Source organism: Canis lupus, chromosome 16 (genome assembly GCF_003254725.2).
Source record: "Canis lupus dingo isolate Sandy chromosome 16, ASM325472v2, whole genome shotgun sequence".
NCBI classification, from domain to species: domain Eukaryota; kingdom Metazoa; phylum Chordata; class Mammalia; order Carnivora; family Canidae; genus Canis; species Canis lupus.
In genome coordinates this window covers 55416511-55432798 of record NC_064258.1, presented here as the reverse complement: position 1 = coordinate 55432798, position 16288 = coordinate 55416511, and the positions used below count along the sequence as shown (strand labels likewise).

The following is a 16288-nucleotide window of genomic DNA, read 5'->3' as shown; positions in this document are numbered from 1 at the left end:
AAACCAGAATTGCCAATCCTGGATGGAGTTCTAGGTGGACCTCATACCTGTTTCCAGGAAACAATGTGTTGAGTCCTGGCTCCATCAACCTGTGGCAAGATGTCAGGCTGGAATTGTGTTCACAATAGAAATCTGGGCTGAAACTAGGTTTTGGGGACAGCCCCAAGGCTAGATTCCATGGCAGGATATGGAGGTTTAATCTGGGAGGCCACATCCAATCAATGATCTGTGAGCTTGACAAGGAGGGTAGGTTCCTGGCCATGGTGGGTGAATGTAAGCATAAGGATTACCTGACTTCCCATCCTGAGCTTTTGTGTTGTCCTGGAGGAGAAAACAAAGTCAGGACTTTTCACAGGAGATATCCTAGGGCATGTGTCTCGTGGCAGGTTTGAGCGCAGGCAGGAGACAGGAAACAGCTTCTAGGGAGCTTGCCTCCTCCCGTGAGGTGTGCATCATCCCATTACCAGCTGCTCCAATAGAAGACACCACAGATGGACCACATCTTAGCTCTGCCTCTCCACTTCATAGAAATCAAGCACAGTAAAGGCATGGAGATGAGAACAATCCATTCCACAGTGATATTATTAAAAGTGCTCATTTTAATGGGAAAAGAACCCCACCCCTGTGGTGATAAGGGGACATAAAATACATTAGCCTCCTGTTACCAGAGGGCGAGATGAGAAGGTTTCAATACAGTGTTTTAGTTTCTTTAGAAGAAGCCATTGCATTCACTCTTCTGGCAGTGGACCGAGCTAATCCTGTCTTCAGAGTGTAGGGATAGAGGAACATTCCTCAGCATCTTAAAAGCCATCTAGGGAAACCCCTCAGCAAACATCATTCTCAATGGGGAAACAGTGGGAGCCTTTCCCCTAAGATCAGGAACAAGGCAGGGATGGCCACTCTCACCCCTGCTATTCAACATAAGATACCTAGGAATCAACCTGCCCAAAGAGGTAAAGGATCCTAACCCTAAAAACTACAGAACACTTTTAAGGAAATGGAGGGAGACACAAAGAGATGGAAAAATATTCCAAGCTCAAGGATTGGAAGAAGTAATATTATGAAAATGTCAAGGGTACCCAGGGCGATTCACACATTTAATGCAATCCCTATCAAAACACTGAGGACTTTCTTTAGAGATTTGGAACAAATGATCTTAAGATTTGTGTGGAAATAGAAAAGACCCTGAATAGCCAGGAGAATATTAAAAAGAAAACCATAGCTGTCTTTAAAATTTTTAGTGATACTGTGTGTGATACACGATTTGGAATATATATGGAATCAATACATTTTGTTGCATTAGGGATTTTTCCATTTGGAGACATCTCAGTAAATCAGTTCCACGTGGTGGCTCTAGCATGTTGGGGCTCACATGCCAGCGATCACACAGAAGCAAAGAATTGAAGGACACATGGAACCTGAAGACTCCATAAGCAAGGAAGGGACCTCGGGGAGAGAATGGAATTTTAAGAAATCCCTCACGGAGGAAGAGCATGGAGTGAAGACACTCTGGGTGCAGAGACGGGAGACGGTGGTGGATAAGGAAGAGCCCCGCCGTCAGGAGGGAATCCGATGCTGCCAATTCCTTCCAATGTGGCTGCTTTTGCCCTTGGAGTGTCCTAGATAATGTCTGCTTGAGGGCCTTGCTGTCTCATGCTTCTTACCCGGAAATGAAAAATAACGCCAGACATGTGGGTCTCAGGAATGTGGGAGGGAGCCCCGAATCCAGCAGCACGGCCACTGGGGAGTCTCCCTGAGAATCTCTCTCCCTCTCTTTGTCGGCCCCCCTCTCTCCCGCTACTCTGTGGTCTCTCTCTGGTCTCTCCCTGTCTCAAACAAATAAACAAATAAATCTTAAACAGAAACAAACAGTGAAACGTGTTCATGTCTTGGCATCTATGTCCCCACATCCAAGTCGATTAGATCCGGGGAGCCCGGTGTTTCTCAGTATTTCAGGGTGTGGGAAGCACTGAGTCCTTTGCACTTTGCTACACTGACCTCCTCTCTCGTGTCCGATCCACCTCCCAACTCAGAGACATTTTCAAGATTTTTCCAACAATGTGGTTTGGTTTTGGGGTCTGCCGTGCACAGTCTGGATCCCTGCTCAGTGTGAGGCTCCGTCTCACTCTCCAACTGGCACAGATCTATCCGCTTAGCTCTCTATCTCAATCTGTCTGATGAATCAATAAAGATTTTAAAAACCCTGATATTTTCTCTACTAAATTCAAACTATTACATTATTTTTCTAATAACTCTGATTCGTGAATGTTATAATTCATTCTGAAAGGAAATAATGGAAACATTAAATGCATGTATATGTGACCAAAGTTTAAAACAACCTGAGAACGGCCGCCCAAATCATAGGAATCAGCATAATCACACATTAATTACCTTTCAACAATGCATTAGTCAATCTTGCCCCAAAGAAATATAATTGTTACATAGCACCCATTAGTTAACCTCAAAACCCACATTCATTCAGTGGAGAATGTCTTTCTGAGGTGTCACCCAAGGACCAATATTGGAGTGGAAGTGATCTGAAATCCTGTGCCCACCTCTTCCTTGTCAGGAGATTGTCACACAGATGGATGACAGTAAAGTGTCTGGACAGGTTAGAGTTGCTGGGATATGGAGTAATTCCCTGTGGGAGATGGGTCCTTGCCAGGCACCTGCTCTTCAGTCAAAGGTGGGGGTAGATTGTGAAGGGGCTGTGATTCAACCAGCATGATATAATCAGGTAGGATGCATTTAACTCCTGAAATATAAGCATTTCATTGCCTCTTTGCATTTCCAAATATTATCAAACGCCGGGTTTATGGGTTGACTTCTCAATATATATTTTGTGTCCATAGTTTCCTGAAAAGAAGTCTGTCGCCATACAAGGCTGCAGGTCATCGACTTACACGGTAGTTTGTCATTTCTTTGTGTAGGTGCCCTGGGTTTTCAAATCGGTGCTGGTTGTATATGACCAAACACATTGCTGCCAACACTCCACCCACCCTGGTTTGGACAAATGGTCTTTCAATATAAAGAGAAGATAAGCAATGGGATGAGGGATGCATGAGGACACGGTCAGACATGCTCACACTGACCCCAGGTCCCCAGCATCGTTTCCACACTCAAAGCTTCAAAGCTGCCTCTCACTGCTTCTAATCCTTTCACCTTCAAGTGGCCCCATTTTTCCCCAAGGCTGAAGGAGGGGCTGATTCACCCAATGTGCATCCAACTGTGCTAAATACATCTATTACTAATATCCATAACCTATACCAGTTTGTTCAGATAAATCTGACGTCTTCCATATCTGGATGAGAGTGGATTTTGCTTTGGGAAGATAGGTTTGGCCCTGTTTGGTTGGGTTTGCTTTGGTTTGGTTTGGTTTTTGGATGGCAGGGAAGCAAAAGACATGTCAGGTGACTAGAGGGGAGAGCACAGGTCTGCTCAGACCTTCTTCCGCTAGCCTTTCTCCCTGGTCTCTCTGTGCACATGGACAGAATCCAGTCAATTGCACATGAAGTCCCAATTCTGCTAGAGAGCCCAGCATTAAGGCCCTTTGCTCAAGCCTGCCTGCCTCCACACCCTTGTGCCCTATATTCCTGCAAGTCCAAGAATACTTAGACTACTTTGCTAGTTCCAATCCCAACATTCCCCGTGATGATAGGCCTCCCCACTCTTGGACCTCTGGGATCTTCATAGGCTTCCAGAAAGTAGGGAACATTTCTATTACTGCACACATCCCATGAGTGCCCAAGAAGCTGCATTTTCCTCAGAAGCCATGAGATAGCAATAGGGCGGCATTCATGGGATGAGACAGGGGCTTGAGGTTCAAGGGGCCATACTCTGACCTGGGTCACATAATGATTGCATGAATGGGAGTTAATACCTAATGGTATTAAAAATGGGGTCAGGGTTGAGGTTATTCAAGATGTTATATCCATTTTCTCAACTAACTTTCAGTTAAAAACTGAAATATCATAAAGAGCAAGATCTTCCAATCGGCTATAATCGCTTGATTGGATTAAGGGATTTGGGTATGGTCTCTTTCTCATAGGGACCATTCAGGCCAGTCCAGGTCCTAATCCTGACTCTCTCATCAGACAACACCTTCAGGTCTTTCTCAACCTCCCTAACTGCCCCTGCTCCTTTCTGAACAGAATTTGATCAGTTTCTATGTTCAATGGATATCTCTATGAATGTCCTTTTTCTTCCTCAGTAACCTCAAGCGAGCCAAGGAGTGTTAGACGTCAGTGCTCTAGGACAGGGAAGATCACTCTCCCAAAGGAGCGCAGGTATCACATAGGAACTCGTTCTCCTCACCAGCCAGAATGTTTGTAGCTGTAACCAATCATTTGGGAATATGGCATCCATTGCTTGGCTTCTACACTTCTATCTCTCTGGACTATGATCCCAATCTACAAAGATTGTGAAGGTTTTGATGAATACCAGTTTCTGCCTAGGTGTGGCCCGGGTCCACCACAAGAGAAATTCTCTGGCTGGTTTAATGATTTTGGGAAACATTCCTTTGAAACTCCCTTTCCTACAAGAGTCTCTATCCTCAATCCAGTGTTTATCTGCCTCATTTTAACTGTTCCTCAGGGAATTCCATCCCAATATCCTTTATATTCTCTTGATTCAGTTGGAATATGTTGTAGGCTTATGCCTTTTTCCACATTGTGGGCTTGGCAGGTGTAGATGCAGGTAGGAGGGCACTGGGTTATCCTGTGGTTTGAAAGTGTCGTTATGGCTTCTTCCACCTACAGAATTGCTAGTGTCTGCTGAAACATTTTTGAGTCGACACGACAATTCATTCCTACTTGTGACCATGATCCTTTGCATTGGAAAAGGAGGCATCTTTGTGCAGGTTAGAATAGTGAAGAATAATGAAGTTTAGGAAATCGTATAAGTCTTAGGAAAGGTGGAAACCTAAGTCTATGTGTCTTCTTTACTAACCAGAGGCCAAGAGAAACAGGAACATTTTGCCAGGCCTTGGTCAGTGACTGGGCTTCACAAGCCCTGGGGCCCTGCTGAATTCTTGATGTTCACTTGTCGTCCCTGGACACTTAGAAAATAAAAGTGTCATCGCTGAAGCCACCATGTTTTCGGGTGTTTATTCTGTACCCATGGAGTCCAATTAAAAAACATGTTTAGGATGCTCTATATGATATCTCCGTTTTTAACTGAAAGTTTTAATTGATAAAATGAATATTACATCATGATTATCCTCAAACTTTGACCCCATTTTTATTACCATTAGGTCTAAATTCAGCAGAAGTGTTGGTAAAATATCAATAGTTCAGGAAACATGAGTCTGACGTTAATTCCCACGCTAAAATGTACCAATATAATTTCACTTGCAGAAATTCCAATCTCCACCAAATCCACATGGACTCACACCTCCATTCACAGAGACACACACACACAGGCACACACACGGAGTCATAGAAATCGCTCTCATGAGGGCATCATTAGCCTGTTGAAGCTGCTGAGTGGCTCAATCCCTGCAGCACCTAAGAGGATTAGGTGGATGTCTTTCAAGTGGATGAAACGTGATGTGACTTTGGGGCAGTATAAAAGTCCGGGAGCAACGGAAGTGGCCATTCCTGACCATCCCTCTCTCCCATGGGACACACAGTCTCCTGCAGTGGAGTCTGTCCAGGACCTTTCTCAGCCTCTCCTGATGGGCATGAGTACCACAACTGCACTTCAGGTGAGTTTTCGGGCCACTGGTCTGACCTTCACTGTCCGAGCAATGGGACAGTGAGGAAATGATGGAGGGATTGGCCCTTCCTCCACGGGTTAAGGACTGTTTCTGGTCTAACATGTTCTGAGAACAGAGACTGAGCCAAGGCATGGCTATGAATGCCCTGGACACCCAGAGGTTCCAATGCCAGTGGAATGGGGCCTCAGGTGTCACATTGGTGTGGGGGGGTGGACGAGCAGGGACAGAAGGCCCCTAAATGTCTCAGTGGGCCCTGCAGGCCTAGAGAAGACACAGGATCAGGGCACCTGGGTAGCTCCATTGTTTCAGGGACTGACTTGGGTCGGGTCGTGATCTCAGGCTCTGGAGATGGATCCAGGCCCTCACTGGGTTTCTGATAACTGAGTGTCTCCATCTCCCTCTGTCCTTCCTACAGCTCAGGTGATAACTCTCCCTCATACACACTCACACTCTCTCTCTCCCGTAAATAATTGGCCTTTTTTTCAATAGAAGAATCACCTGGTTCCCAAGGTGAAAAGAAATTCACCTCCTAAACCTTCGATGGCAGTTAATTGGGGGCACTGCCATGAACACATGGAATGGAAGTGTTCAGATGGGCAGCTTCCCATCGAGTAGAGGAGAATGTGTTTTCCCAATGAATTTGGACTTAACTATGGCTTCCTCTGCTGTCACAAGGGGCATTCAGATATGAGAGAGGGAAGCCCACTTTCCTGACGCTTTTGCCCTTTGCGTGCTCCATGGTGCATCCCACTGGACCTCAATCAGGAGAGGTCCCGTCCCTGGTTTTGTTCCCACAGGGGATTTGGAGAGACTTAATGATAGTGTCAACAAGAGTCCTTCCTTAAGGGCGGCCTTCCTCAGAGCGGGGATGTGGTTAGGCCAGGAGAGCTTAGGCAGGAAGGAGGAAAGAGAAGTGACGGGGGGAAATGTGTGTTTCTCTGGCAGAACTGTCCTGAAGCTCGCTAAGGCCTCCTTGGGAAGACGGAACAGGGAGGACGCCTAGGTCAGGTGAATAGGACTCTCTTGTTTCTTTTCCCTCAGGCTACCCGAAACCCATCCCTGAAGCAGACTGACTTGTCCCTCCAGAACGTGGGACTGATGGCAGCCAGTCATGCCCAGCTTGGGCCTGACAGTCCCTTGAGACCCCAGAAAGGCAAGAGGCCACAGACAGCAGGACTGGCCCTTAGAGTTCCCAGACTAGAGGAGGAGGATCCCAGGGTGAGTGGGGAGGCTGGCATGGGTTTTGAAGCAGGAGCTCTGCCAGGAGTCTTGAGACAGTCTAGGCTCCCGGAAGATCGTGGCCCGAACTCAGTTGTCCATCATGACATGGGCAGGAAATCCCCCCAGGCTACACACTGGGACACTCAGACGCTCTGAGCATCAGCCCCAGGGCACCATAAGATCAGATCGAGCCTTGTGTTTGTCCCCAGTCTTAATGATGTTTCCACCTGTCCTCAAACTGACACCTCCAATCCCTCTTCCCCTTTCCTCCCTTCCACGGGATGGGGAGTAAGCATACAGAGGTCTTCACTATACTGACACCTCACTAGCCAGATAGGATGTCCCCTGTCCTCATCCAATGTGCCACTCCATGAGGATGGCCTCCCATTCGTGTGCCTGGCAGGTTCACTGGCATTTGAGTGGATGCACTGACCCCTGCCTCTTCCTCCCCCAGGTAAAGTGCAGGGACTGTGAGGCCTTTGGACACAAGGCATCAAGCACCAGATGCCCCATAAAACACTGGGACATGACCCTCGTTCCCGTGGCCTTGGGCTCCAGGAGACTGAAGGAGAATGTGGAGCCGGGGAGTCCGTGGGACCAGCGGCACCAGGCTGGGCTATTGGACCAGGCTGAGAGGGAGAAGGCAGAGAGATGAAAGGTGAGGAATGGGGCTTGTGACCCGAATGCCAGGGCTGACACGACAGACCCCGAGTCCGTGTGCATGCACAGTGTGCAGGGCGGCTGCCGGCAGAGCCAGGCTGGGCAAGGCAGGCAGAGGAGCTCCCAGGCTAACAGGGTCCACATTTGGGTGATGGAGCTGTCCCTGCTGCTTTGGTGTGGGGTTTGTGGCTGGAGCAGTGTCCCTGCACCAGTGAATATATGGAGCTTGGCACATGCCAAGGCAGACTCTCTCATAGGCTCTGCATGCAAGAAACTGCCTGGATGACCTGGTGGGTCACTGTAGTCAGGGTGGGGCAGAGGTGGGCGGAGAGTGGCTGAGGAGGGAAAGGACCAGGTTGGCCCAAGCCCAGAGCAGGTGTCCGGCTGGAAGCCAGGGAAAGGAGTTCCTTCTCCTGTCCATGCTTTGATTTCTCGTGCAGGCAAGAAGCTGAGCAGAGGAAGGCCCTGCTCCACAGGTTCCCCAGGCGACCCCGGGAGGGGCAGAAGCGCACCTGGAAGGAAGACACGGAATCTTGTGACTATGTGAGGGTGAGTGTGTGCTGCTTCCCGGGCTGTGCCCCTGGGGACTCCCTGGGCTCCATGGGCTTCCTGGGGGAGGCAGGGCTCCACTTCCTCGCTGACCTGTGGCAGTTGAGTAGCATGGTCTTAGCACCCATTTTTTCCTTGGTGCCCATTTTGTTGCCTTATGCCTTGTATTTGTGCGAACCGTGGCTCGTTGGCATGTGAAGGTCATTGGCGGGCACTGCTGGAGCACATACCATCCTCAGAGATCAGGCCTCTGTCTTTCATGACACGTTACCCCTTGCCCATCCCCTCTCAGGAGCTCCCACCATGACTCTCCAGCAGCAGGACTCCTACCTCCTCATGAGCAGAGAGGATGGAAGCGCTGGTCCAATGGAGGAAGCATCGCTGTGAGGCAGGACTTTGTGTGTCCCCCCCATGTCTCAAGGGCATCAACAGCATCCTGTCAGGCCTTTGTTCCGGAACAGCCCTGCAGCCAGATTCCCTACTCCTAGGTCAACAGATCCCATCTTTTTCTTTCCCTGTTCCGGGGGAGGGGGTGGTTACTAAGGTCTTGGCCATTTGTCGGTTTGTTTCTTTCTTTCCTGAGTGTTCATTTTGCCTTGGTGCCAGGGCCAAACTCATGGAGTCCCGTGTGTTCTCTTTTCCCACAGCATCCACACATGCCGATGCACGTCTACACCACCAGGAGGACTTCTATCGCTGAGCATGCCCTGCTGATGGAACCACGTGAAGACAACCCAGTCGTGAGTGTCCAGTCCCATTCCACATCTCGTCTCAGAAGCCCTTAAGTTAGCCTCAGCCCACTTGGTGGACCTCCTGGTGCCCAGGAAGTGCCGATCGCTGACACCCCTCAGCCGGCTCGCCAACCCTGTGTCAGGGCTGACAGCCTGGTTGTGCAGCAGAGAGCCAAGAGGCCCTGCAATGTCTCCCTCAAGGGTCCCCAGGATGGCTCCAAGGGCCATGGGTTGGGACACACCCAGGTACCACCCAAATATCCTGAGAAGAACACCCGTCCCGCAGTCAGCAAAGCATTGCAGACAATTCCCAAATGCCCCTCCAGACTCCAGGCAAGAAATGTGCCCAGATGCCCCTAGACAGGACCCTGAACCCCGAAAGAAAGCGTGGTGGAGCCCCAGCCAGCACACCAGCAGGAGCATCCAGGGAGGCCCTGTGGGGAATTCAGGGAGTCTGTGTCCTCCAGGAAGCAGACGTGCCCGTGGATGCACAGCCAGGCCCGCAGCCCAGGAAGACACCTGCCAAGCAAGGGCCAAGCAAGGGCCCCCAGCCCACACCTGCCACACCTCACCTGGAGATGCTGCAGCCGTGCACCGAGCCCCCACGGCCGCACTCTGCGCGGGCCCCCACTCAGCCCCTGAGAATGGTCTTCACCAGATTGGACAGAAGCTGCTGGAGCTCCCGGTTCCTCGCAGCTCCCTCATTCCTTCCTCCCGAGAAGCCAGGCCCTGCTCAGGGCCCTCCTGCCCCCCACCTGTCAGACAGAGCCTGTGTCTGTGGCCCCTGGAGTGTCCTCCACTGGTGACCTACAGGTGTCCTCATCCTCAGAAGACACTGAGAGCGAATGAGCCAGCTCCTGGCCTCGGACATTGTCCTCCACCCCACTGCATCCTGACGGGGTGACTGAGGACCTGAGGACGTGGCCCCTCCTGGACTCATGTGGGGAATCAGCACTTGCTCAGCTGCTTTGCATGGAAATTCCTGGGTCCACAGCATGCTGCCCCTCATGCCCCTGGGGCTATGCACAGACACCCAAACCCCCAAAACACACCTTGCACTTTTCTTTAGGGAATCTGTGTGCTGTGACAAAGGGTAGTCTTCCCTCTGGAATGTCAATTTTCTCTTCTGCAAATAGGTTTTCCAATAAATGGAGGGAAATTTGAATCAGCACTTGTTACTCCATTGGAAATAGAATCTAAGATGTTAATGTGTCTGTGGTGTACACATGTGTGCCTTTGGGGTTTCGGCATCGAGAACCCACTGTGGGCCCTGCAAATGGACATATTGTTTTCTCCTGAGATTAGTTTTTCTAGACTGTGGTGGTAGCTTTGTGGGAATTGTGGTGGGCAATATTTCATCTGTGCATTTCAGTTATTCTCAGCGTTAATTTAGATTTGTGTGTAGTGTTTTATTTCCCTTAATAAAATGTTAGCACCAATGAAATGCGTCCATGTGTTTCTTTTGATTTTGTGTTCTTTTTTTTTTAAATCTCAGCAATTCTGAAACTCTCTATAATTAATTTAATTCCTCCAGCCTTAATTAACTGAGACGGGACAACAGCTTGATAGTTTTGGGGGATCTGTAGACTTTGAGGGTCTCCTGCACACCCAGTCTCCTTCGTGAAGTACTGCATAGGGAACATTGACCGTGTGCACCCTGTGAGGGAGCCCTGTGTACTGTATGGGCCCTGGGTCGCACATTGGTCTGTAATGGGATAAGTGGGTGGTTTCCCTCTATACATATTCTGGATCCAACTTTAATGTTGGATCATGATGCCTCCTTTCTGAGACCTGGGCAAGGAGATTTTTTACCCTCCTGATGATTTCCTAAGGAGGCAATGGTTGACAAGTCGTCTAAATACCACAAGACCAAGGCCACGGTGTCTCTCTCTCTCTCTCTCTCTCTCTCTCTCTCGTTCCCTCTCAGTCTCTCTTTCTCAGGGATATCTCTGATATGGGCCCATGGAAACAAAACAATACAACACCATGCCAAATGAGAACAAACCAAACCAAGCACTTCCATATTTGTATTCAGAGAATTTCTTTTTCTTTTTTTTTTTTTTAGAAAGACAACTGACTGCTCTTTTCTCACTCCAGAGCATCTGCTTAAGGGTGTTCCCTTTCTCTGTGCAGATGCCTGTAGGTGGAGGGTAGAAGAGCTCCTTTATGAGCACACTAGGGTTTAAAATGTCAAAAGGCAGTAGAAAAGCCACAGTGTGGGATCCTTCTCCCACCCCCAGGTCCTAAGTAACTCCCATTCATGCAATCATTATGTGACCCGGATCAGAGTCTGGCCCCTTGAGCCTCAGGCCCCTGTCTCATCCCATGAATGCCGCCCTATTGCTATCTCATGGCTTCTGAGGAAAATGCAGCTTCCTGGGCCCTCAAGAGATGCATACATGAATAGAAATATTCCCTACTTTCTGGAAGCCTATGAAAATCCCAGAGGTTCAAAGGTAGGAAGGTCTATCCTCACAGGGGCATGTTGGGATTGGAACCAGCAAAGTAGTCTAAGGATTCTTGGACTTGCAGGAATATAGGGTAGAGGGGTGAGGAGGCAGGCAGGCTTGAGCAAAGGGCCTTAATGCTGGGCTCTCCAGCACAATTAGGACTTCATGCGCTGTGGAGGGGATTCCATCCATGTGCACAGGGAGACCAGGGAGAAAGGCTAGTGGAAGTCCTGAGCAGGGCTGTTCTCCCCCTCTAGTCACCTCACTTGTCTTTTACTTCCCTGCCATCAAAAAACCAAACCAAACCAAACCTAAAACAACCAAACCCAACCAAACCAAACGCAAACCTATCTTCCCAAAGGAAAATCCACTCTCATCCAGATATGGAAGACGACAGAGTTATCTGAACAAACAGGTATAGGTTATGGATATTAGTAATAGATGGAGTTAGCACAGTTGGATGCACATTGGGTGAATCCTCCCTTCCTTCAGCCTTGGGGAAAAATGAGGCCACTTGAAGGTGAAAGGATTAGAAGCAGTGAGCAGCCAGCTTTGAGTGTGGAAATGATGCTGAGGACCTGGGGTCAGTGTGAGCATGTCTGACCGTGTCCTCATGCATCCCTCATCCCATTGCTTATCTTCTCTTTATATTGAAAGACCATTTGTCCAAACCAGGGTGGGTGGAGTGTTGGCAGCAATGTGTTTGGTCATATACAACCAGCACCGATTTGAAAACCCAGGCACCTACACACTAAATGACAAACTACCGTGTAAGTCGATGACCTACAGCCTTGTATGGCGACAGACTTCTTTTCAGGAAATTATGGGCACAAAATATATATTGAGAAGTCAACCCATAAACCCGGTGCTTGATAATATTTGGAAATGCAAAGAGGCAATGAAATGCTTATATTTCAGGAGTTAAATGCATCCTGCCTGCTTAGATCATGTTGATTGAATCACAGCCCCTTCACAATCCACCCCCACCTTTGACTGAAGAGCAGGTGCCTGGCAAGGACCCATCTCCCACAGGGAATTGCTCCATATCCCAGCAACTCTAACCTGTCCAGACACTTTACTGTCATCCGTCTGTGTGAGAATCTCCTGACAAAGAAGAGGTGGGCACAGGATTTCAGATCACTTCCACTCCAATTTTGGTCCTTGGGTGACACCTCAGAAAGACATTCTCCACTGAATGAATGTGGGTTTTGAGGTTAACTAATGGGTGCTATGTAACAATTATATTTCTTAGGGGCAAGATTGACTAATACATTGTTGAAAGGTAATTAATGTGTGATTATGCTGATTCTTATGATTTGGGCAGCGTTCTCGTGTTCTTTCAAACTTTGGTCACATATACATACATTTAATGTTTCCATTATTTCCTTTCAGAATGAATTATAACATTCATGAATCACAGTTATTAGAAAATAATAAGACAGTTTGAATTTTGTGGATAAAATATCAGGGTTTCTTTAAATTTTATTTATTCATCAGACAGATTGAGTAGAGAGTAAGGGGATAGATCTGTGCCAGTTGGAGAGTGAGATGGAGCCTCTCACTGACCAGGGATCCAGACTGTGCACAGAAAACCACAAAACCAAACCACATTGTTGGAAAAGTTTTGAAAATGTCACTGAGTTGGGAGGTTGCCCTCAAGCAGACATTATCTAGAACACTCCAAGGGCAAAAGCAGCCACATTGGAAGGAATTGGCAGCATCGGATTCCCTCCTGACGGCGGGGCTCTTCCTTATCCACCACCGTCTCCCGTCTCTGCACCCAGAGTGTCTTCACTCCATGCTCTTCTTCCGTGAGGGATTTCTTAAAATTCCATTCTCTCCCCGAGGTCCCTTCCTTGCTTATGGAGTCTTCAGGTTCCATGTGTCCTTCAATTCTTTGCTTCTGTGTGATCGCTGGCATGTGAGCCCCAACATGCTAGAGCCACCATGTGGAACTGATTTACTGAGATGTCTCCAAATGGAAAAATCCCTAATGCAACAAAATGTATTGATTCCACATATATTCCAAATCGTGTATCACACACAGTATCACTAAAAATTTTAAAGACAGCTATGGTTTTCTTTTTAATATTCCCTTGGCTATTCAGGGTCTTTTCTATTTCCACACAAATCTTAAGATGATTTGTTCCAAATCTCTAAAGAAAGTCCTCAGTGTTTTGATAGGGATTGCATTAAATGTGTGAATCGCCCTGGGTACCCTTGACATTTTCATAATATTACTTCTTCTAATCCTTGAGCTTGGAATATTTTTCCATCTCTTTGTGTCTCCCTCCATTTCCTTAAAAGTGTTCTGCAGTTTTTAGGGTATAGATCCTTTACCTCTTTGGGTAGGTTGATTCCTAGGTATCTTATGTTGAATAGCAGGGGTAAGAGTGGCCATCCCTGCCTTGTTCCTGATCTTAGGGGAAAGGCTCCCAGTGTTTCCCCATTGAGAATGATGTTTGCTGTGGGGTTTCTGTAAATGGCTTTTAAGATGCTGAGGAATGGCCCCTCTATCCTACACTCTGAAGACAGGATTAGCTCGGTCCACTGCCAGAAGAGTGAATGCAATGGCTTCTTCTAAAGAAACTAAAACACTGTTTGGAAACCTTCTCATCTCGCCCTCTGGTAACAGGAGGCTAATGTATTTTATGTCCCCTTATCACCACAGGGGTGGGGTTCTTTTCCCATTAAAATGAGCACTTTTAATAATATCACCATGGAATGGATTGTTCTCATCTCCATGCCTTTACTGTGCTTGATTTCTATGAAGTGGAGAGGCAGAGCTAAGATGTGGTTCATCTGTGGTGTCTTCTGTTGGACCAGCTGGTAATGGGATGATGCACACCTCACGGGAGGAGGCAATCTCCCTAGAAGCTGTTTCCTGTCTCCTGCCTGAGCTCAAACCTGCCACGAGACACATGCCCTAAGATATCTCCTGTGAAAAGTCCTGACTTTGTTTTCTCCTGCTGGACAACACAAAAGCTCATGAAGGGGAGTCAGGTAAATCCTTCTCCTTACATTAACCCACCATAGCCAGGAACCTACCATCCTTGTCAAGCTCATAGATCATTGATTGGATGTGGCCTCCCAGATTAAACCTCCATATCCTGCCATGGAATCTAGCCTTGGGGCTGTCCCCAAAACCCAATTTCAGCCCAGATTTCTATTGTGAAAACAATTCCAGCCTGACATTTTGCCACAGGTTGATGGAGCCAGGACTCAACACATTGTAGCCTGGAAACAGGTATGAGGTCCACCTAGAACTCCATCCAGGATTGGCAATTCCATTTTTCCAGGAAATAACTCACACATCTGCGGATCCCTGGGTGGCTCAGCGGTTTGGCACCTGCCTTTGGCCCAGGGCGTGATCCTGGAAACCCAGGATCGAGTCCCACGTCAGGCTCTGGGCATGGAGCCTGCTTCTTCCTCCTCCCGTGTCTCTGCCCCTCTCTCTCTCTCTGTCTATCATACATAAATAAATGAATAAATCGATCTTTAAAAGAAAAAGAACTCGTGAATCTGGTCTGTGGGAGGCTCTGCAGATTCTTTGGACTGTCCTCATGACTAATAGATCTTCATATAGAGAGACACCCCTCTAGTTACTAATGGATACCTGGACAGGATGAGCATTGACGTCCAGACACCTAACCAGAGAATCCATCTGCTGACTGCCCAGCCTCCACCGTCCCCACAGTGTGCTATCCAAACATCTCCCGTCATCCCTCCTAGGGGTCTCTGCTAGCCTTGGACAGAGATGGTGTACTTCTGGTTCAATCTACTCCCTCCCCCTTAATTTCTCATACAAGCATCTTCCTGGTCAGAGCTCTCATAATTGAAGAGACCCTGAAGAATAATGTCCCTATGTCCCATTGCATTTCCTCTTAAATGGCTGCTGGCGCTTCCCCTATATTGAGCCAGTGAGTAGGAGTGAGAAATTCCCATGGGGGAGGATATAAATTTGAGCTGCAGGTGACCTAGAGGTGGCTGTGGAATTCCACTCAGGGGAAACAGGCAAAGAAGCCTCTGTGAGGAGCCAGCCTGGAAATAAAACAACTGTTTCAAGGTTCTGAACTACTGGGGAGCAAAAGCCTGCACACCAAATCATATGTGGGAATTTTTTATTAAGAATAAAAAACCACACAACTTCGTAATAACATTTTAGAACAAAAACAAATAAAGCAGATGCAATATTCTGCATAACAATTTCAGAGAAATAATATCAACAAGTACAGAAAATGTCTTCTAGGAGAAAACATGGTGTAATTTGCAGAACTCTGGATGGGATCTTTTTCTAAATCAGAAATTCAGACATTTATAAAACAATTTCAGATTAACTTGTTAATTTCTGTTTACAACCAATTTACAATTGCCAGGATGATTTCCCTACATTTGTTAGAAAATGGATTTCACTAAGACAAACTTGACATTCCGATTGGGAAGCACGCTTTCACATTCCTATAGATTTACCTAAAGAAAAACTGCAGCATCTGTGTAGTGGTGGAAGTGTATGGGTAGGGGCACAAAAGCAGGACACCCAGCACGTTGTGACTTGACCGTTTCCATGCAGTTCAGTGGAGGAATTGCTGGTTCACCACATCAGTCCAGGTGGGGACATATCCTCATTCCCACAGACACCTCCTCAGGTTCCTCTGCTGTGGAGGACAAGTCCCCAAGTCCATGAGCTGTCTCATTCCCTATGACAGTCTTCAGAGGACGGGGATACCTGCAGGTCCTCTTACGGAACTCTTGGCAAGACATGCACACAGGTTCCCTCACTCTTTACGACACAATAAACTGTATTGGCCATAAGAAACACAATTCCCAGACATGAAAGAAACCCTGACACCTTAGATCTCTAATCTGTCTTAGGTACATGAAAATCTCCAAAAAAACCTGATTTCTTCTGCACAGATCCTATTGTCCCTTACTCTCCAGTAAGGGTGGCATGTCCAAGTTTG

At 47.7% G+C, this 16288-nt stretch overlaps 2 protein-coding genes across 3 annotated transcripts in view; one reads left to right on the top strand and one right to left on the bottom strand.

Annotated features, from left to right (window-relative positions):
• LOC112676069 (uncharacterized) overlaps positions 1 to 16288 on the top strand; it is a 446166-nt gene that overhangs the window by 131336 nt on the left and 298542 nt on the right. The gene's annotated exons all lie outside the window — the stretch shown is intronic.
• The window catches only part of LOC112666841 (ral guanine nucleotide dissociation stimulator-like), a 471056-nt gene that overhangs the window by 159736 nt on the left and 295032 nt on the right, over positions 1 to 16288 (bottom strand). The window lies entirely within an intron of this gene.